Below are 22413 nucleotides of genomic sequence, written 5' to 3'. Positions count from 1 at the left end.
TCGTATGCAGTCCTGATTGTGGCGCTCACCTGCACGGCGCCAAACACGCATACGACCATCATTGGCACCAAGGCAGAAGCGACTCTCATCTCTGAAGACGACACGTCTCCATTCGTCCCTCCATTCACGCCTGTCGCGACACCACTGGAGGCGAGCTGCACGATGTTGGGGCGTGAGCGGAAGACGGCCTAACGGTGTGCAGGACCGTAGCCCAGCTTCATGGAGACGGTTGCGAATGGTCCTCGCCGATACCCCAGGAGCAACAGTGTCCCTAATTTGCTGGGAAGTGGCGTTGCGGTCCCCTACGGCACTGCGTAGGATCCTACGGTCTTGGCGTGCATCCGTGCGTCGCTGCGGTCCGGTCCCAGGTCGACGGGCACGTGCACCTTCCGCCGACCACTGGCGACAACATCGATGTACTGTGGAGACCTCACGCCCCACGTGTTGAGCAATTCGGCGGTACGTCCACCCGGCCTCCCGCATGCCCACTATACGCCCTCGCTCAAAGTCCGTCAACTGCACATACGGTTCACGTCCACGCTGTCGCGGCATGCTACCAGTGTTAAAGACTGCTATGGAGCTCCGTATGCCACGGCAAACTGGCTGACACTGACGGCGGCGGTGCACAAATGCTGCGCAGCTAGCGCCATTCGACGGCCAACACCGCGGTTCCTGGTGTGTCCGCTGTGGCGTGCGTGTTATCATTGCTTGTACAGCCCTCTCGCAGTGTCCGGAGCAAGTATGGTGGGTCTGACACACCGGTGTCAATGTGTTTTTTTTTTTTTTTCCATTTCCAGGAGTGTATTTTCATACACCCACTGATGACGATTTCAGACAAATAGTATCATCCGTAACTAGGATGAAGTGTGGTAAGTTCATAATATTGGGGCACTGGCACAAGAATTTGGCCAGCCACAGTGGCCGAGCGGTTCTAGGCGCTTTAGTCCGGAACCGCGCTGCTGCTACAGTCGCAGGGTCGAATACTGCCTCGGGCATGGATGTGTTTGATGTCCTTACTTTGGTTTGGTTTAGGTAATTCTAAGTCTAGGGGATTGATGACCTCAGATGTTAAGTCCCATAGTGCTTAGAGCCATTTGAACCATCCGAGCACAAAAATTTGCGTGCCATAGACAATCCTCTGTTTTCGATGTTTGACTCCTTTGTGCATGATGATGATGATGTAAACTAGTGGTCCAACAAGTGACATCGAGTTCGTGAGCTGTTGCTGAGATGCTACACTCCTGGAAATGGAAAAAAGAACACTTTGACCCCGGTGTGTCAGACCCACCATACTTGCTCCGGACACTGCGAGAGGGCTGTACAAGCAATGATAACACGCACGCCACAGCGGACACACCAGGAACCGCGGTGTTGGCCGTCGAATGGCGCTAGCTGCGCAGCATTTGTGCACCGCCGCCGTCAGTGTCAGCCAGTTTGCCGTGGCATACGGAGCTCCATCGCAGTCTTTAACACTGGTAGCATGCTGCGACAGCGTGAACGTGAACCGTATGTGCAGTTGACGGACATTGAGCGAGGGCGTATAGTGGGCGTGCGGGAGGCCGGATGGACGTACCGCCGAATTGCTCAACACGTGGGGCGTGAGGTCTCCACAGTACATCGATGTTGTCGCCAGTGGTCGGCGGAAGGTGCACGTGCCCGTCGACCTGGGACCGGACCGCAGCGACGCACGGATGCACGCCAAGACCGTAGGATCCTACGCAGTCCCGTAGGGGACCGCAACGCCACTTCCCAGCAAATTAGGGACACTGTTGCTCCTGGGGTATCGGCGAGGACCATTCGCAACCGTCTCCATGAAGCTGGGCTACGGTCCCGCACACCGTTAGGCCGTCTTCCGCTCACGCCCCAACATCGTGCAGCCCGCCTCCAGTGGTGTCGCGACAGGCGTGAATGGAGGGACGAATGGAGACGTGTCGTCTTCAGCGATGAGAGTCGCTTCTGCCTTGGTGCCAATGATGGTCGTATGCGTGTTTGGCGCCGTGCAGGTGAGCGCCACAATCAGGACTGCATACGACCGAGGCACACAGGGCCAACACCCGGCATCATGGTGTGGGGAGCGATCTCCTACACTGGCCGTACACCTCTGGTGATCGTCGAGGGGACACTGAATAGTGCACGGTACATCCAAACCGTCATCGAACCCATCGTTCTACCATTCCGAGACCGGCAAGGGAACTTGCTGTTCCAACAGGACAATGCACGTCCGCATGTATCCTGTGCCACCCAACGTGCTCTAGAAGGTGTAAGTCAACTACCCTGGCCAGCAAGGTCTCCAGATCTGTCCCCCATTGAGCATGTTTGGGACTGGATGAAGCGTCGTCTCACGCGGTCTGCACGTCCAGCACGAACGCTGGTCCAACTGAGGCGCCAGGTGGAAATGGCATGGCAAGCCGTTCCACAGGACTACATCCAGCATCTCTACGATCGTCTCCACGGGAGAATAGCAGCCTGCATTGCTGCGAAAGGTGGATATACACTGTACTAGCGCCGACATTGTGCATGCTCTGTTGCCTGTGTCTATGTGCCTGTGGTTCTGTCAGTGTGATCATGTGATGTATCTGACCCCAGGAATGTGTCAATAAAGTTTCCTCTTCCTGGGACAATGAATTCACGGTGTTCTTATTTCAATTTCCAGGAGTGTAGTTAAAACCATTCTTTGGAAACAACGGAGAATCTGTGATCTGAGTCTTTCCGGGCGAATGTGCTGTATCCAAGGTTCTTAGGTGTCCAGCCGGATCCGATCGTCGAAGTTCCACGATATTTCGGAGAATAACCGTTCCGCCATCATTAGGTGGTGCTGCTACATTCCAGCAGCACCATCTGATGATGGCGGAACGGTTGTTCGCCGAAATATCGTGGAACTTCGACGATCGGATCCGGCTGGACACTGCTGCATTCCAGCAGCACCACCTGATGATGGCGGAACGGTTATTCGCCGAAATATCGTGGAACTTCGACGATCGGATCCGGCTGGACACCCGAGAACCTAGGATACAATGGAGAATCTCTTCACAAAATTCCAGCATCCTCCTTGCTCTTCGTTGTGGTCTATGAGCCGTTTTGGGTTCACTGATGACCAGTTCTCTCCAGCGATTGTCAACAGCCCTAAGGGTGTTGACTGCTGGTAGCATTCAGTTTGGGAAATGTTGAGCATACCAACTTCTCACACCCACAGGACTGAAACCCACTGCTGAATAAGCAATGTGAGTGTTGACTAGGAAGTTGCTTGGGTACTTGTTCATGGTGACTTTGGTGTGGTACAGGACACAGTGACTCAAGGACACTGGAGCACAAGAACCATGCCATAACACATTTCCAGCTTAGTCGAAAAAAACACTGATAAACTCGCTTTTAACATGTGCACTTACTGGGCAGTCTTGTGTGACCTTTCTCTGTATGGGTGGCGTTTACGTTAGTAGCTCCACAATACTGCGTTTGCTTCTTGTGAGTATATGGAAAAAAATTATCGATTCGATGTCCGCTGCCCTACTCTGACCAAATTATCAGGCTATTATCCTCCACTCTAATGTACAAGGTAGTCATAAAGAAACATGAAATATTTCAAAAAATCGGTACAAATAAATGGCCTACAACAACATTTTATAAATTTTCTACGAGTCCACCTTTCGTCATACAGCACACATCTAACTGGTAGTCCAAATCTGCTATACTCCACCCAGAGTACCAACAGTGATGGTAAGAAAAGCAGCTGCAATGGCGAATCACAAGTCTTGGAGGTTGTGCGGTAGAGGTGGAACATAAATATTACCCTTGATGTAAACACACAAGACAATGTAGGTCTCTACATCGTCACGTACCACACACGGTCCACTGTCGATTCTGACTCGCCCAGATGGCCCGAAATCGCACAAGCAACCATCCTTCGCGAATTTGATGTTATAAAGTGGTGGCGCCTTTAGAAACGTAACACGGAAAGCTCTTAGCACACTAACTAGTGATTGGCAGTAAGCAAAGACTAGTGCACAAAACGCTGTCTTTGCCTGGTAAACTGCCATTTTCTTCTGCAACTTCGGTCGGTGCTGCTCCTGTCGACAGATTTCCAAACTAACTTGCTGGCACCCATATATATATATATATGCACTCAAGCTCATAAATTAAGGATAATCCTGATATATGGTGAAACAACACTCTGGTGGGCGGTTTGCGGGTTTAAATCACCTCGGAGTTTGACCAGGCGGTGCATTTGACCTGACGTCCTCGCACGGTCGCGCTGACAGCAGTCCACATACGCAGAGGTGTGTTGGTGCAGCGAGTAAGTGTACAGACGTTGTCAGACGTGCTAATGGTGACTGTGTGTTGAAAATGGCTCAAAGAACACATATTGATGACGTTATGAGGGGTAGAATACTGGGGCGACTGGAGGCTGGTCAAACACGGTAGCACCGAGCGAGGTGGCGCAGTGGCTAGCACACTGGATTCGCATTCGGGAGGACGACGGTTCAATCCCGCGTCCAGCCATCCTGATTTAGGTTTTCCGTGATTTCCCTAAATCGCTCCAGGCCAATGCCGGGATGGTTCATTTGCAAGGTCACGGAAGACTTCCTTCTTCTTCCTTCCCTAATCCGATGAGACCGATGACCTCGCTGTCTGGTCTCCTCCCCCAAAAACAACACCAACAACCCTCAAACACGGTCGTATCACGGGTCCTCCGTGTGCCACAAAGTGTGATCTCAAAATTATGGCAACGATTCCAGCAGAGAGGGAACGTGTCCAGGCGCTACAGTACTGGACGTTCACAGTGTACAACACCACAAGAAGACCGATATCTCACCAACAGTGCCGACAGACGGCCACGGAGTACTGCAGGCACCCTTGCTCGGGACCTTACCGCAGCCACTGGAACAGTTGTCTCCAGACACACAGTCTACAGACGACTGAACAGACATGGTTTATTCGCCCGGAGACCTGCAAGGTGCATTCCACTGACCCTGGTCACAGGAGAGCTTGTAAAGCCTGGTGTCAAGAATGCAGCACATGGTCATTGGAACAGTGGTCCCAGGTTATGTTCACGAATGTGTCCAGGTATAGTCTGAACAGTGATTCTCACCGGGTTGTCATCTGGCGTGAACCAGAAACCAGATACCAACGCCTTAAAGTCCTTGAAAGGGACCTGTTTGGAAGTCGTGGTTTGATGGTGTGGGGTGGGATTATGACTGGTGCACGTACACCCCTGCATGTCTTTGACAGAGGAACTGTAACAGGTCAGGTGTATCGGGACGTCATTTTGCAGCAGTATGTCCGCATTTTAATGGGTGCAGTGGGTCCCACCTTCCTTCCTGATGGATGATAACGTACGGCCCCACCGAGCTGCCATCGTGGAGGAGTACCTTGAAACAGAAGATATCAGGCGAATGGGGTGGCCTGGCTATTCTCCAGACGTAAAACCCATCGAGCACGTCCGAAATGCTCTCGGTCGACGTATCACTGCACGTCTTCAAAGCCCTACGACACTTCAGGAGCTCCGACAGGCACTGGTGCAAGAATGGGAGGCTACACCCCAGCAGCTGCTCGACCACCTGATCCAGAGTATGCCAACCCGTTGTGCGGCCTGTTTACGTCTGCATGGTGGTTATATTCCATACTGATGTCGGGGTACATGGGCAGGAAGGAGTGGCGTTTTGTAGCCTTGTGTTTCGGGACGGTTTTCTCAATTTATAACCAATACCGTGGACTTACTGAACTGTGTCGTGTGTGTTCCCCATGTGCCTATGCTATTAGCACCAGTTTTGTGTACTGTCACGTTGTGTGGCACCACATTCTGCAATTATCCTTAATTTATGAGCATAATGAGTTAGTCTTTGATGTACTGTATCATTTCTCACGTTACTTTTTATCCATTTATTTACGCCCCGGTGTATCAAATGTTTGATGGACGTAACAGTTACCCTGAATAGTAGCAGCAAGTAAATACGCATGCGCAGGACGCAGTGCTGAGAGTTTGACGGTATGGCCGGCAGAAGGCGCTGCAGGCTGGGCTACGCCGCCAGGAGGACACGACGGTGCTGATGCGTCTGCACAACTGGACGCTGGCCGATGCCGACGTCGCCGCCGCCGACGCCGAATGCCGGCGCCTGCGCGACAAGGACTGGATAGAGGCGCAGCCATTCCGTGGGCCACTCGAGAGATTCCAGTGGCGGGTACCACAGTTTCAGACTCATCTTGTGGCTCACAAACGCACGTCAGCCCAATCAGCTTCCTAGACAAAATACATAATGAATATATAAGCTTCTTCCGGTATTGTATTACACATAGTAAGAGTGTTACATAAAAATATAGTGCTTGCAGTGCGTGTAGATTTCCTTGGGCTATGAAGGAACGCTTGATGGAGACATTCCACTATTTCAACTACAAAATTTGGGCGTCCAGAGCAATCTATGTCCTTGAACTGTCCTGAACGGTGTAGACTCAAATATATAATGCCTTGCCCCCCCCCCCCCCCGTGTTTGTACGTATAACCGATGAAAATAATCAATTTTTAAGTTTTGTTTATGCCACTGCAAGTTTCATTGTGACGCACCAGGCGACAAGATGGTAGCAGTTTGCAAAATGGCGACTAATTAACAGAAAGCAGTTAGTGTGTTGCAATATGTCACTACCATGGAGAGTGCGTTCCGAAGATAGTACAGCATACAGGCGTTAGCCCACCAAAGTACCGGGTGATCAAAAAGTCAGTATAAATTTGAAAACTGAATAAACCACGGAATAATCTAGATAGAGAGGTAAAAATTGACACACATGCTTGGAATGACATGGGGTTTTATTAGACCAAAAAAAAAGTTTTTCAAAATGTCCGACAGATGGCGCTGGACAGCAAAACGTCAGTGACTGCGCATGATAATCGTGTATAAAAGGAGCTGTAATGAGAGAGAGAATCAAATGGGCCAGAAGGCGCTTTTAGTGAAGCTGTATTATCAGAATGGGGAATGTGCTAGTTTAGCGTTACGATCCTATCGCTGTAGGAAGGGGATTCGAACGGGTAAAGGTCCGTCGACAAATGCAGCTGTGGCAGGAATGATTTCGAAGTTCGAAGCCACGGGTTGTTTAGACGATAGACCCGTAGTTGCCGACCGAGTACAAGGCGTAATGGTGCTGAGATAGTCCAGGAAGAAATGGAGACTGTAGCGGGTTCGTCTACGCACGGGGAAGTCAGCGCTCGTGCACTCGCACGTCGTACCGGCATTCCATACACTACTGCTTGGTTGGCACTTTGGCGTACCCTCCGATGCTCTCCGTACAAAATCCATCGGCATCCTGAACTGTTACCTGGCGATTTAGTGAAGCGGAGGGCATTTGCGGTGTGGGCGTTTCAAAAGATGGCGGAAGATGACGATTGGTTGAGTAACGTGTTGTAGACCGACAACGCTCATTCACGCTCCGAGGATCTGTCAACGCTCAGAACTACAGAATTTGGGCTACCGAAAATCCTAGAACTGTCGTAGAAATTCCATCGCACGATGAAAAAGTCACGGTGTGGGTTGGATTTACCACATCTACCGTTATCGGGCCTTTTTTTCTTCGAGGAAATGCGTGATTCTGGTTTTGTAACTGCTACCGTGACGGGTGAGAGGTTCGCCGATATGTTACAGAATCGCATCATCCCCAACCTGGCTGATAAACACCTGCTGGAACGTACGATGTTTATGCAGGATGGCGCTCCACCCCATATTGCTAGACGCGTGAAAGATCTCTTGCCCGCGTCGTTTGGTGATGATCGTGTGCTCTGCCGCCACTTTCGTCATGCTTGGCCTCCCAGGTCCCCAGACCTCAGTCCGTGCGATTATTGGCTTTGGGGTTACCTGAAGTTGCAAGTGTATCGTGATCGACCGACATCTGTAGGGATGCTGAAAGACAACACCCGACGCCAATGCCTCACCATAACTCCGCACATGTTTTACAATGCTGTTCACAACATTATTCCTCGACTAGAGCTATTGTTGAGAAATGATGGTGGACATATTGAGCATTTCCTGTAAAGAACGTCATCTTTTCTTTGTCTTACTTCGTTATGCTAATTGTAGCAGAATGAAGCGCCACATGTCGGACATTTTTTGAACTTGTGTATTTTTTTGGTTCAAATAAAACTCCATATCATTCCAAGCATGTGTGTCAATTTGTACCTCTCTATCTACATTATTCCGTGATTTATTCAGTTTTCAAATGTATACTGACTTTTTGATCACCCGGTACGTTGGTGGCCTAACGCCTGTATGCTGTACTATCTTCGTAACGCACGCTCCATGGTAGTGACATATTGCAACACACTAACTGCTTTCTGTTGATTAGTCGCCATTTTGCAAACTGCTACCACCTTGTCGCCTGGTGCGTCACAATGAAACTTGCAGTGGCATAAACAAAACTTAAAAATAGATTATTTTCGTCGGTTATAAGTACAAACGCGGGGGGCGAAGGCATTATATATTTGAGTCTACACAGCGCAACACAATTAAAGCGTTATTTTCGTTATTGTCTCGCATTGCGACGCAGAAGTTTGAAATTTGTCTAAGGTGCCTACAACTTTCCTCAGTAATAATACAAAAGCGAGGCGCCCTGCGCCGTCATTCTCGAGCTTCGGGACAGTTCAGGCACGCTAAGAAATGCAAGTGCTCAGAAGTTCATGTGATGTTGAAGGTAGGTCAGTGATGTCACACTGGCACCAAGTTTCGCCAAAATTCTGTCCAACGCACCGTGCACGTGTCACACGATGGGAAGGGCATCACCCCCCCTGGTTCCCACATTTCAATTCTTGTTTTGGTGCCTATTTATTTATTTATTGAGATTAGAGAATGATCCACCAACTTGGTAACTATAGCGGGTCGTTTGCTACTACAAACTGGACAATTTCAGAATTTTAGTACTTGTGTTTTTTATATAATTAAAATTACTTGTGTAATCTGATCATTCCATTTGAGATCATTTCGAATAGTCACTCTCAGATACTTGACGGATGTTACCACTTCCAAAGACTGGGCATTTATTTTGTACTCGTACATTAATGGGGATTTTCGTCTTGTTATACGCAGTAGGTTGCACTTACTAATATACAGATAACTGCCAGTCATTACACCACGCAGTTATTTTCTGCAAATCCTGATAGATTCGTTCACAACTGTCGTGTGATACTAATTTCCTGTAGACTACAGCATCATCGGCAAACAGTCTAATGGAGCTGTCGATATCATCAACCAGATCGTTTATGTAAATCGTAAAACGCAGTGGGCCTATTATGCTGCCCTGGGACACACCTGAAGTTGTGCTTGCTTCTGTTGAAATCACCCCATTCAGGATGACATACTGCTCCCTGTCTGCTAGAAAACTTTCTATCCAACCGCTTATGTCATCGGATAGACCATAAGCGCGCACTTTTTGGAGCAAGCGGCATTGCTCACGTTCAAGTTTCGTCGAGTGGCGTTGAACGGTGCCTATAGGTTCTATCCTGTACACTGGAGCTACTCTCCGAAATTGTGCGTCAACAGTCAATAGTGCTGCTGGCCCAGAGTATCCTTGGAGGTAGATTGATACGTCCGAGTTGTCAGCAGTGTTAAAGGTTCTCAACAACGTCGCCCTACTGCTCATTGCACTGAGAACTGTCATTTTCAACCACGAAATGTGTGGAAATCAACTCTCCCAGGAAAGGGGTGGTTTCATTAGCGCCCTTCATGCGCAGAGATGCAGTTTTATGTGTACAGTGGCCAATGGCTTTCTGAGAGGCGCCTGAACACAAATGCCCATGGCACGTAGTTCCCTTAGCAATATTCGATTTTCAGGTCGAGTGGACGTACCTTTAATGAAAGCAGAAATTCATATGGTTCAAATGGCTCTGAGCACTACGGAACTCAACATCTGAGGTCATGAGTCCCCTAGAACTTAGAACTACTTAAACCTAACTTACCTAAGGGCAGCCACACATCCATGCCCGAGGCAGGATTCGAACCTGCGACCGTAGCGGTCGCGCGGTTCCAGACTGTAGCGCCTAGAGCCGCTCGGCCATCACTGCCGGCAAAGCAGAAATTCCTGCCTGGTTTGAAACCGAATGTAACTGACAATGCGTTCCAGTAGTCACTCGCTCAATTTACAGTGTGGTCATGGGCACGCACAAACACGATTTTTCCTTTCCATCATTCCGTCACGTCTCCACTTCGACTCACTTCATACTTGAAGTGGTCCCAGGTTATGTTCACAGTCGAGTCCAGTTATAGTCTGAACTGTCATTCTCGCCGGGATTTTCATCTGGTGTGAACCAGGAACCAGATACCAAACCCTTAATGTCCTTGAAAGGGAACTGTATGGAGGTCGTGGTTTGATGATGTGTGGTCGGATTATAACTGGTGCACGTACACCCCTGCATGTCTTTGACAGGTCAGGTGTATCGGGACGTCATTTTGCAGCAGTATGTCCGCCTTTTCATTGGTGCAGTTGGTCCCACCTTACTCCTGATGGACGACAACGCACGGCTCCACCGAGCTGCCATCGTGGAGGAGTACCTTGTAACAGAAGATATCAGGCGAATGGAGTGGCCTGCCTGTTCTCCAGACCTAAACCCCATCGAGCACGTCTGGGATGCTCTCGGTCGACGCATCGCTGCATCTTCAAACACCTACTACACTTCAGGAGCTCCGACAAGCACTGGCGCAAGAATGGGAGGCTATACCCCAGCAGCTGCTCGACCACCTGATCCAGAGTATGCCACCCCCTTGTGCGGCCTGTGTACGTGTGCATGGCGATCATATCCCATATTGACATTGGGGTACATGCGCAGGAAACGATGCAGTTTTGTAGCACATGTGTTTCGGGACAGTTTTCTTATCACCAATAATGTGGACTTACAGATATGTGTCGTGTGTGTTCTTTATATTCCTACGCTATTAGTGCCAGTTTTGTGTAGTGCCACGTTGTGTGGCACCACATTCTGCAGTTATCCTTAATTTATGAGCTTTACATGTCAACAGCGTCGGCACTTGTAGGGTGGGCCAGACTACTTGTTGGCTGTGACTGTGTGCTGCAGACCAGCGCGAGCCTATTCCTGTGCTGGCACACGCTCCGGGGCCGCGCCGAGCTGGCGGCGCTGGGGGAGTCCTGCGACGACTGGGCCTCCTGTCTGCAGCCAGACGGCCGGAGCGACGTCAGGGCGAACGACACCCAGCCGTTCGCCTGCGCCCTCTACTCCTTCTGTCCAGGTAGCGGGCAGCCGAGGATAGAGAGCCTGTATAGGGAGAGAGTGGCCATAGCTGAAGTTGCCCGTGATTGGTTGATTAGCTTTGGCGCCATTTTCTGCCAAACGTCTCTCGCGCTTCCTATGTTCGCCGTGCTTTTGAGTTTAATTGAAGTTCAGAGGACTTTTGGAAACGATCGAAAAGTATATGAATTACTGAGAAACTTATGCGTTGTGCATGCACGTTCGATTTAGTTGTATATCTTGTTCAGTGCGTAATTAGCGTTTGCGATCTTAAATACGAGTTGAAATAAAGAAAGCGTTTTGTGATGAAGTCTGTAGGCCTACATGTTTCAAGTAGGTAGGCCTATTACAATTTACTGCATTTTTAAGCTCTTATTTCTTTAACAGTTCGTGCATACTGGTAGCATCACAAGCTTTTCTGAAGCCAATATCTGACAGTCCTTGCTGGAAACAGAAAGTTCCTGTAATTGTTGTGCCATGCTCATTCGACTTTATAGCGTCAAACTTTATTTCGTTCCGAATCAGAACAGTAGGCATCATTTTGGTTTCAGTTTTATTGACTGACTGTTGACGCAGGCAAGTTGTAAGCACGTTTTCTGCAGTTGTCGTGGTTGCTGAAACATTATTCGTAGTAAATAATTGTAGGTACTCTTGAAGACAGTTTTTAATAGGCCTGCTTACTGTGGGTAGAAGGGACACGGTAGTTTTCTTGTTATATTTGGTCGTTATTACAGTAGTGTATATTTAACATTACCTGTTTTTTGTATTCTTTTTCGTTTGGTATCTACGAGAGGTATTCAGTATATATAATGTGTGTCTGTGTGAAAGAAAGTCGTAAGCAGTTGTTTACTTGTGACATGCGAAAAGTTTGAAGACGTGACAAGAAGTACTAATACGTCTCACACCTTTCGCATGTCACAAGTAAACAACTGCTTACGACTTTCATTCATCTGACGTAATACAGTTACGTTAAATCTTGAGCGTCATGCACTTCCGATACAAAACAAATGCTATACACTATATTTTTTTATTTACGTTACTTTCATTGCAATATGTCTAGTAAACGAACTTTAAAGGAGATAAATGCAAGTAACGAATAATTTTTACAGCCACTGTATCAAATTTTCCTGTGCGGTACGTAGTAAGCTACTATGAGTATATTATAGCTGTAAAGAAAGGCATTTAACGAATTATTTCGCCATATTGTCTTGTGCTTTTGATTCGGTGAGTGTGTACTCCAATACTGGCCATTCAAAAGTTCCGCCCGCAGTTTGGCAGAAAAATGGTCGTTGGTCCTGTTGGCCACTCTCTCCCTATACAGGCTCTCTCGCCGAGGAAGGCCAGCAGCGCTATTAACTTTATGAGGAAATCGTGGAGACAATTTTACAACATGTGTCATACCAGAATTCGAACCTGGAGTTCCTGCCTATCCAAACAGTTCCTTTAACCATTAGACTATCTGAGAATACCTCAAAGACTGCCTCAAACTTTCACTGTCTCTGATGCTTCTGCCTATGATTTCTGAACACTGTGCCGTAGGGATCTCCATTGGGGTAGATGGGAATAGCACCACTTAAGGGGAGCTCAGTTGGGTCAGACCCATCTACATCTATACTCTGCAACTCGTGACTGGCAGAGGGTCCATCGAATCACTTTCAGCCGGCCGCGGTGGTCTAGCGGTTCCAGGCGCGCAGTCCGGAACCGCGCGCCTGCTACGGTCGCAGGTTCGAATCCTGCCTCGGGCATGGATGTGTGTGATGTCCTTAGGTTAGTTAGGTTTAAGTAGTTCTAAGTTCTAGGAGACTGATGACCAGAGTAGTTAAGTCCCATAGTGCTCAGAGCCATTTGAACCATTTGAATCACTTTCACAGTTCCGTATTATTCCAATCTCGTTAGCGGGCGGTAAGAATATCTTTCCATTCGAGATCTAATTTCCCTTATTTTATCGTGGTGATAGTTCCTCCCTGTGTAGGTCGGTGGCAACAAAATATTTTCGCATTCGGAGAAGAAAGTTGGTGATTGGAATTTCGTGAGAATATTGCGTCGCAACGAAAAACACCTTTTTTTTAATGGTTTCCAGCCTAAATCCTGTATCATTTCTGTGACACTCTCTCCCATATTTCGCGATAATACAAAACGTGCTGCCTTTCTTTGAACTTTTTCGATGTATTCCGTCAGTCGTACCTGTTTAAGGGTCCCACACCGCTCAGCAGTATTCTAAAAAGAGGACGGACAAGCGTAGTGTAGGCAGTCCCCTTAGTAGGTCTGTTACATTTTCTAAAGTGTCCTGCCAATAAAACGCAATCTTTGATTAGCCTTCCCCACAACATTTTCTTTGCGTTCCTTCCAGTTTAAATTGTTCGTAATTGTAATACCTTGGTATTTAGTTGAATTTGCGGCTTTTAGATCAGACTGATTTATGGTGTAACCGAAGTGTAACGAGTTCCTTTTAACACTCATGTGGATGACTTCACACTTTTCGTTATTTAGGGTCAACTGCCACTTCTCGTACCACTCCGATATTTCTTCGAAATAGTTGTGCAGTTTGTTCTAATCTTCTGATGACTTCATTAGTCGATAAACGACAGCGTCATCTGCAAACAACCGACGAAGGCTGCTCAGATTGTCTCCCAAATCGTTTATATAGATAAGGAACAGCGAAGGGAACGCCAGAAATCACTACTGGTTTACTCGATGACTTTCCGTCAATTACTATGAACTGTGACCTCCCTGACAGAAAATCACAAGTCCAGTCATATAACTGAGACGATATTCCATAAGCACGCAATTTCAATACGAGCCGCTTGTGTGGTACAGTGTCAAAAGCCTTCCGAAGATCCAGAAATACGGAATCGATCTGAAACCCCTTGTCAATAGCACTCAGCACTTCATGTGAATAAAGAGCTAGTCGTGTTTCACAGGAACGATGTTTTCTAAACCCATGTTGACTGTGTGCCAATACACTGTTTTCTTCGAAGTAATTCATAATGTTCGAACACAATATATGTTCCAAAATCCTGCTACATATCGACGTTAACGATATGGGCCTGTAATTCAGTGGATTACTCCTACTACCTTTCTTGAAATTTGGTGTGACCTGTGCAACTTTCCAGTCCTTGAGTACGGATCTTTCGTCGAGCGAACGGTTGTATATGATTGTTAAGTATGGAGCTAATGTATCAACCTAATTTGTGTACAGTCTGGACCAGAAGACTTGCTTTTATTAAGTGATTTGTGTTGATTCCTACTCCGAGGATATTTACTTTTACGTTACTCATGTTGGCAGCTGTCCTCTATTCGAATTCTGGAATATTCACTTCGTCTTCTTTTGTGAAGACATTTCGGAAGGCTGTGTTTGGTATCTCTGCTTTGCCAACTCTGTCTTCAATAGTATCTCCATTGTTAACGCGCAGAGAAGGCATTGATTGTTTCTTGCCGCTAACATACTTCACATACGACCAGACTCTCTTTGGATTTTCTACCAGGTTTCGAGACAAAGTTTCGTTGTGGAAACTGTTATAGGCATCTAGCATTGAAGTCCGCGCTAAATTTCGAGCTTCTGTAAAAGAACGCCAATCTTTGGGGATTTTGTGCCTGTTTAAAATTTGCATGTTCGTTTCGTTGTTTCTGCAACAGTGTTCTAACCCGTTTTGTGTATCCAGGAGGATCGGCTCCGCGGTGCCCTACCTGCCACAGCCGATATACAAGCTGGGCATAATTCTTTCTCTGACTACAAAAATTTATTTATAAGGAACTATGCTAGATACGTCTGCGCAGTTTGTTGCAAGTTTGTTGGCCGTGGAACGTCTAGGCAATGTTCAATTTTATATTGAAGTGCCTTAGTTATTCCGAATTATGATGCAGCGTTATTTACGACGTGCATGCATGCCCAAAGGAACATTACATCGTAATTCAGAATAACACAGACACTGCGATATCGTATTTATCCACTACACCATCTCTACAGCTTGTTGTATTCATACTGTAAGACTCAGCATATCAGTAACTGTTGAACTGTATGCTTTATCCTCAACGTAGCTGCTAAAAAGAGTTAAGAGCTCGTATGTCAGATGAACGTGGTGGCCACGACGTTTTACCGTCTCTGCAGATCCATTTGTCCAGAAATGTTACATCCAAGAACTGGTGAACAAATACTCCCCATTGCGGCGGTGAATCATCATTCCTATGACTGAGGTGCAAAGTATACTTTCAACATGTACAGGTAAATAATTGCCGTAATGGTAGGCTAAGTGAAAATGAAACAACGGAAAAAAGTTAGCTTCTCCGGTTGCGAACCTCAGCCGACCAGGGGACAAATCAAAGGGGATCGAATTTCTTATGCAGCACCAGGCAGCAACTATCTCCTCGGGGGAAAACTGTAGCGCTCATGGGCAAGAGAGGGAACAACATCAACCATCCGAATCCCCAGGCACCACACAGCCTGGGAGCAGACACAGTACAGAATTCCAGACGGCAGCCACCGCCGCGAGAGATTCCGCGACAGGGGAAAACAGCGGAAACGGGCCCGGACGGAAGACGAAACGCCGAAAGACAAATAGCACCGCCAGAAACGGTCGCAGTAGGCGCAGACGGCGTAGGGAATGCAAGACACCACCCAGTCATAAATATGGGACACAGCCAGATTGTTCACCTGTCACAGCAAACAGCTGATGAAGACGCCGAGTTACCACGTCGGGCCGGCCGGGGTGGCCGAGCGGTTCTAGGCGCTACAGTCTGGAACCGCGCGACCGCTACGGTCGCAGGTTCGAATCCTGCCTTGGGCATGGATGTGTATGACGTCCTTAGGTTAGTTAGGTTTAAGTAGTTCTAAGTTCTAGGGGACTGATGACCTTAGAAGTTAAGTCCAATAGTGCCAATAGTGCTCAGAGCCATTTGAACCATTTCTCTCTCTCTCTCTCTCTCTCTCTCTCTCTCTCTCTCTCTCTCTCTCTCTTTTTTTTTTTTTTTTTTTTTTTTTTTTTTTTTTTTTTTTTTTTTTTTGCCACGTCGGAATATTGTATTGGGATGACGCAGACCCCCAGCAGTACAACCGGTGCTACGAGATGACACCGAATCGCGGGTGAAGTCCAAGAAAAGACAAAAAATAGTAGACTGGAAATCTCTGTTCAGTCAAAAGAGAAGCGAAAGCATTTTTCACTACCCATTCTTTCCACAAATTATTATCCAAATGCAAGATTTCGAGGCTTTTTTTAACCGTTTCACACGTAACAATCTTAGCTCTATTTTTACAGCATGTGGGTGACTGGTACACTTTGATGCATACAGATGTGATTGTGGAAGTTGTACAGAGTGGGTACAATACAGCTAAGGTGTGACATGGTATGGGACAATAATAATACTTTATTGCATGAACATTTACTCAGTAAAAAGTACACGTCTGTTCTGGATGGAAGCTAAGAAAGCACTCAAGTCCATGGTAAAGACACAGAGTTTCACTTATGGTACGTCAGCAATGCGTATCACAGAGGACGTCCTCACAGAGCCTCTTCCTCCCCCCCCCCCCCCCCCCTTCCCCCACAGTTCAGAGAGCTGAAGGAAAGTCAAGAGTGCAATTAGTGTTTGCCTCAATGGTGGGTACTAATATGAATGACCAATCGTGCCATGGCTGGCACTTCTTCTAGGCACAACTGGACCTATTTTCAAAGTGACGTTATGCAGATGCATGCAACCAGTTGTGCCAAGACTGGCACTTTCACGAGTCATGACCATTTTTCGAAGCGGCTGTTGCTGTGGGTGTGGTATGAGCGCTGAACAATTCATATAGCTGTAGCTGGTGTGGGAAGCATCTGGTGTCTCCACACAGGTCGCCAATGGTACAATTGAAGGAACGGGGTGGGATGTTGGTGGCGAGGATGTCGGCATATGGAGGCTACGATTGCCAGAGAGACTTTGATCTGATGAAAAGAGTGGCATATGTTGGGGAGCAAGTGCAGTTGACATGAGCTGGTGATTTATCTGCTGAATCGAACTTCAATGGGAGTTGTCGTGCAGAGACCATACATGACAGAATGGGGGCTGTGGGGAGGCAGAATTGCAGGGTACCAATGTGTTTTGGATCGTGGTTGAAGTGGTTAGACACAGATTCAATCGGAGAGTCCAGCGTTGTTGTGTTGAACCAATGTCGGGAAGAGCCATTGTAACTGTCAGTGGTGGTTGAAGACGAACTGTACAGTTGGAAGTTGTGGAAAAGGCACCATATAGCATTTGGTACCTGTGAGTGTTGTCGCATCATAGAGCATTGTCAGAATGTGGTAGTCAAATGTGGAACCTAGTGAACATAACTGGTGGGGTAAGTGTTGTCATGTGAAGATTGGCAATGGACAACAAAACTGTCCTGTACTGCTGTGGGTCATGTAGAAGAGACATGGCGACAGTGTGCTGTTCAGCTGGAGAGGCATGCCTGATGATAGTAGGGATAGCATAGCCAGATGGTGGGGCGTGACATGGTGTACGAATGTGTGTGCTTAACTGTGTGTCACAGGTCAGTGATAGTGGGGTGCTGGGCAGAGGGGGAAGTGGGCAGAATGAGATGACAGTTGGGCATGGCTGGTTGGTGGATCTGATGCCTCACATGCACTTCCACTGTCATTGTCATGGCAGTTGTGTGCCAAGGCCATGAGTTGCTCGTGCACCAGGACAGTGGCAGCAGATATGTCGTTATTACTCGCAGGAGCAATGTGTTCTTCATGCAAAGTGTGTACAGTGATGCATGACAGTTGACATAGCATTGGTGAACCACTAGGGACTCGTGAGCTGAGGAGCCACAATGCTTGAATTAGTTGATGGATGTACGATTCTCTTCCTCTTGTTTGTCTTGAACGATTATTGTACCAGGTAGGGAAAGAGATGCCAGGGTAAAAGGTCCTGGAATGCTGTGGCCTGTCTCAAAGTACAGGAGCATGACATGTTGTATGAGTACTGAGGCGTAGAATTTGCATAAGAAGTCCATCGCTAGGCTGACTGTATGATGTCCATAAGTAGAATGTCCATGTGAGGTGGTGAGACAGTAAGCGGTTTTAGTGTCCATGTTATGGATCCCTACACTGGCCGGCCAGGGTGGCCGAGCAGTTCTAGGTGCATCAGTATGGAACCGCGCGACTGCTATGGTTGCAGGTTTGAATCCTGCCTCGGGCATGGATGTGTGTCATGTCCTTAGATTAGTTAGGTTTAAGTAGTTCTAAGTTCTAGGGGACTGATGACCTCAGAAGTTAAGTCCCATACTGGTCAGAGCCATTTGAACCATTTTGATCCCTACACTGTGATCAACAAGCTGGTAGCCTCATGCAGCTGCAGTGTCATAGGTTTATCTTTTGTCAATGAGCCATATATTGTAGATGGTTGATGTCAAAACTTATTTCTGCCAAAAGGTGGTTCACAGGAGGGAAGGAGGCAAGCAGCACTGCTGAAAACAAGGTTCTTGCAATTGGGACCAGTGGAGATAGAAGCTGCATGGAACACTTGTCAGAGTCCAAGTCAGCAAGGAGATTGTGTTTATGTGCACAATCTTAAAATTGAAGCTGGTAGCAGTCATTGTCCTTGGAGTGAGAGAATATTCGTGCCATGTGGAGCATTTAGAAAAGTAGAACAGTATTCTGAACTAGATGAATTTGTTGTGGGCATCATCAAGTAGTTATAAGACAGGCAACAGTCACCTGCAGTGACACCAAACTGATCCCATGTGGGTGAGGTAAGGCATGAATTAAGGTTGCTGGGTGAAAGGTATAGTCAGTCACAAGCTGCAGATAGATGGGTGCAACACAGTCGACAATGATCTGTGCAGGCAAGGGTGCAGCATGCATATTGGGATTCTGTGCAGGCCGAGGTGCGATGTGGGTGATGACAAAGTGGAACTTTGTTGATGTTGCATTAAAGTTATAGGTCTACCCAGAGCCAGTGACATCAGAGTCAGAAGCATGTTGAGGCTGATGCTGTGGCAGATGGCTGCCAGCATTGTTATCAACAATATCAACATGTTGTCAATGTTCCATGGAATATTCTTGAAGTAACTGTTTCTTTGTTATGTCAATCATTACAAACAAGCTTTTGACAATCATGGACCAAGCTTAAAGTTGGTCCAGGCAAAATTGAATATGTTCCTGATCTGTCTATGATGAGGGACAAATGTTCAAAATCCATACAGACAGCAGTTGCAAAGGCAGGTTGAATTAATTTGTGTTTGGTGCAGAAGAAACAGTATCAATGGTGAAAGAAAATGAATCTGGGCAGCTGGAATGTTGCAGTTCATCAGTTGCATAGTGTTTGTGCAAAATGGGAATGCCAACAAGGTCCCAAAGTAGAAGTTTTGTTGCTTTCAATGGTTTGGGATTATTGTCAGAAGTTGAACCATGGTATTGAAGCACATTACTTGTGGAACTGATCACAGCAAGTGGTCAAAGAGTTAATGGAGAAACACTGCACTGTTAAGAATGGGAAATGTTGGTGTGTTGTGCAAATTTTGGAACATGGACAGTTATACATGGATCACATTGTCGAAGTGTAACATTTAGTTGAGTACATATCTGGCATAATTCTTGGTTGTTGCAGGTCACCAATGTGGAAGTAGTGTGGTGCAGATACAATATAATTTAGGTATGACATGGTACAGAATGATAATAATGTTTACTGCATGAATATTTACACAATAATATGCACACTTCTGTTCTGCTTGGAAGATAATAATGCACTAAAGTCTGTGGTTAAGTCACAGATATTCCACTTGTACATCAGAAAATAATATTGCTGTGGATGTTCCCACCTCGTCATCTAAAAATTAAGTTAGCAGTATTTGATAAACAATACCTATTTAACAGAACTTAAGAAAAAAACTAACAGTTTCTCAACGTTATTGTAAATACACAGTATGTGGTTTTAAACTATAGCTGTACCAAGATGATCTCCGCTGCCCCTTGTAATACTACATCTCTGCAATTCATTCTACACTAATCATCATGTGCGTATGAAAGACATGTCCATATGGGTATGACTGGCAGGCCCTGCAGAAATGACTGCCCAGTGAAATTTTATATAAGAAGTAATTGGGTTAAACATTTAACACAGTCATTAGTAGAGAAACTTAAGACTCTCAATGCTTTAACCTGTGTTAGAGTTTCATTCACAACAACAACAAAATATCTTATAAATCAAGTAAGGCATAGTTCCCAAGCTCTTTGACATCAGATGATTGAGTATGCAGTTCATGGCCAATGGCAAAGCATACATTTGTTTGCATTGAGTTTCAACTTGTTCTGTGATACACAGGCAAAATGACTCAAAAGTTCCCTTCATATCATCCAAAGGAAGCACTTTCTTAACTTGTTATTTCCTTACACAACAGATCGTATGAACCGAAACATGGAAGCAGCAAACATACTGGCTGGAGAGGCAAATACATAACATATTCCTCTTTTTTTGCTTGCTCTCTACACCTTTGTGTGTCACCCCAGTCCTTAATCAGTAGAAATCTGATAAAAGTAGAAGCTTTCAGTTAAATAACATACTTGTTTTAGCATGTACTCACTGACCTTTGAGAAGTAGTGAAATAGCAGCAGTTCTGTCATTGAACATGTTATGGATTTTTATTTGTACTTGGAAATGATAACTAGCAAAATTAGTCATCAATAAAGTATTATTCATCACATATAGAGGTAATAGGAATTTTGTTAAATATATTACAGATGTGGAGGGAGCATGTTTTACAAAAGTAAAAATATTTTTTTTCACCTCTATACCTCTCCAGATTAATTTTCAGACGACCTTTTTCTTGCTTTTTTTCACTCAATGTTTGCAAATACACCCCTCCTCGTCTTTGTGCCTGCACCATATGCAGGGGGTCTATCTTTTACAGCTCTGCTGTCATGTCTGCAAACACAATATTAGTGAATACCTAAAATAGCATTTATGATAATGTGCTATCCAACTAACATTTTCACAAGGGTAACAGTGGATCAATTTATTCAGAATAGTTTGTAATACTGGCCACTAGGAGAAGAGCATGGTACAATTGCTACTCTACCCACAACAAAGGAGTTTTAGTTACCATCCAATTTTATGCCACAAAAAGAATGTAGATGTTTAGTGTCAGTTAATAGTTAACACAATAAAGAGATTAGTTTTGAGCAGCTGTTTTACTTTGTTAATGTATACCTTCTGTTGTGACTGTGTAATAACCAGAGAAGAATATTAAAACTTCTGTTATTCCATGTACCTGAGATCTCAATCTTGATGTGATTTATGAAAGGTGTTGAACAAATGGATACAGTGCCAACTTAAAAATGCTTGTAACAGATCCCTGTTGCCCACGGCTAAAGCATGTGTCAGCAATAGAGGAGTGCTGGCAAGATGCTGAAGGAAACCCTTGCTGGGAGGAAGCACCAGAGGGCTCTAAGGAGTGCTTGCTGCCTTTTGAACTCAACACTGACCTAGATGAACTGAGACTTAATCACTGGAATCTTTCTTGCCAATGTAGTCAGCCTGGGTTTGTCTGGAGTTCCAGATTTGGCATATGCATTGGTTAGTAGATTTTCCATGTAACCATGTGGGTAAAAATGTATCACTTACCGAGAAAAAGAATGCAATAATTCTGGCTCAAAAATTTTAGTCTGAAATACATGTTCATGCACCATTCTAATGTCTTTTGTTTCCAAATTATATTACATTATATTATTTTATAATTTGTACATTAAAGAGACTAAAAAGTTGTTGAAAATGCTAGTAGGATTTTTGCATCTTGCTTAGTTCTCGCACAATTTCATTTGTAACTGTCTGTAGATCCAATCAAGAAGGAGATCCTTCAAAGATGTGCAATGAGCCAAGATATATGAGTGGTGGACCACAACACCACACATTAACATACCAGTACTTAATATGTTGTAGGAAAAACTTTGGCATTCAGAACAGCTTCGTCATCTTGGAATAGACAAATACAATTCCAGTAGGGTTTTCAAGAGAATTTTATACCATTCTTCAGTAAAATAGCGGCATGTTCAGGATACAAAGATCATGAACACTTTTCTCCAAAGTAGACCACAAAGGCTCAATACTGATGCCCATGGTAGCCAGGGGAGATATGACAATTCATCCTTGTGCTCACAAAATGAGTCCTGGATTATGTGAGCTGTGTGAACAGGTCTTAGAATGCATGGACATTCATGATAAGCCATATGGTCTCATAATCCTTGCTA

The 22413-nt window shown here is 45.9% G+C and overlaps 1 pseudogene; it reads left to right on the top strand.

Annotated features, from left to right (window-relative positions):
* LOC126267653 (uncharacterized) overlaps positions 1-22413 on the top strand; it is a 52094-nt pseudogene that overhangs the window by 27742 nt on the left and 1939 nt on the right.

The sequence above is a fragment of the Schistocerca gregaria genome, chromosome 4 (assembly GCF_023897955.1).
Source record: "Schistocerca gregaria isolate iqSchGreg1 chromosome 4, iqSchGreg1.2, whole genome shotgun sequence".
NCBI lineage: Eukaryota > Metazoa > Arthropoda > Insecta > Orthoptera > Acrididae > Schistocerca > Schistocerca gregaria.
This window is presented reverse-complemented; position numbering and strand designations above follow the sequence as displayed.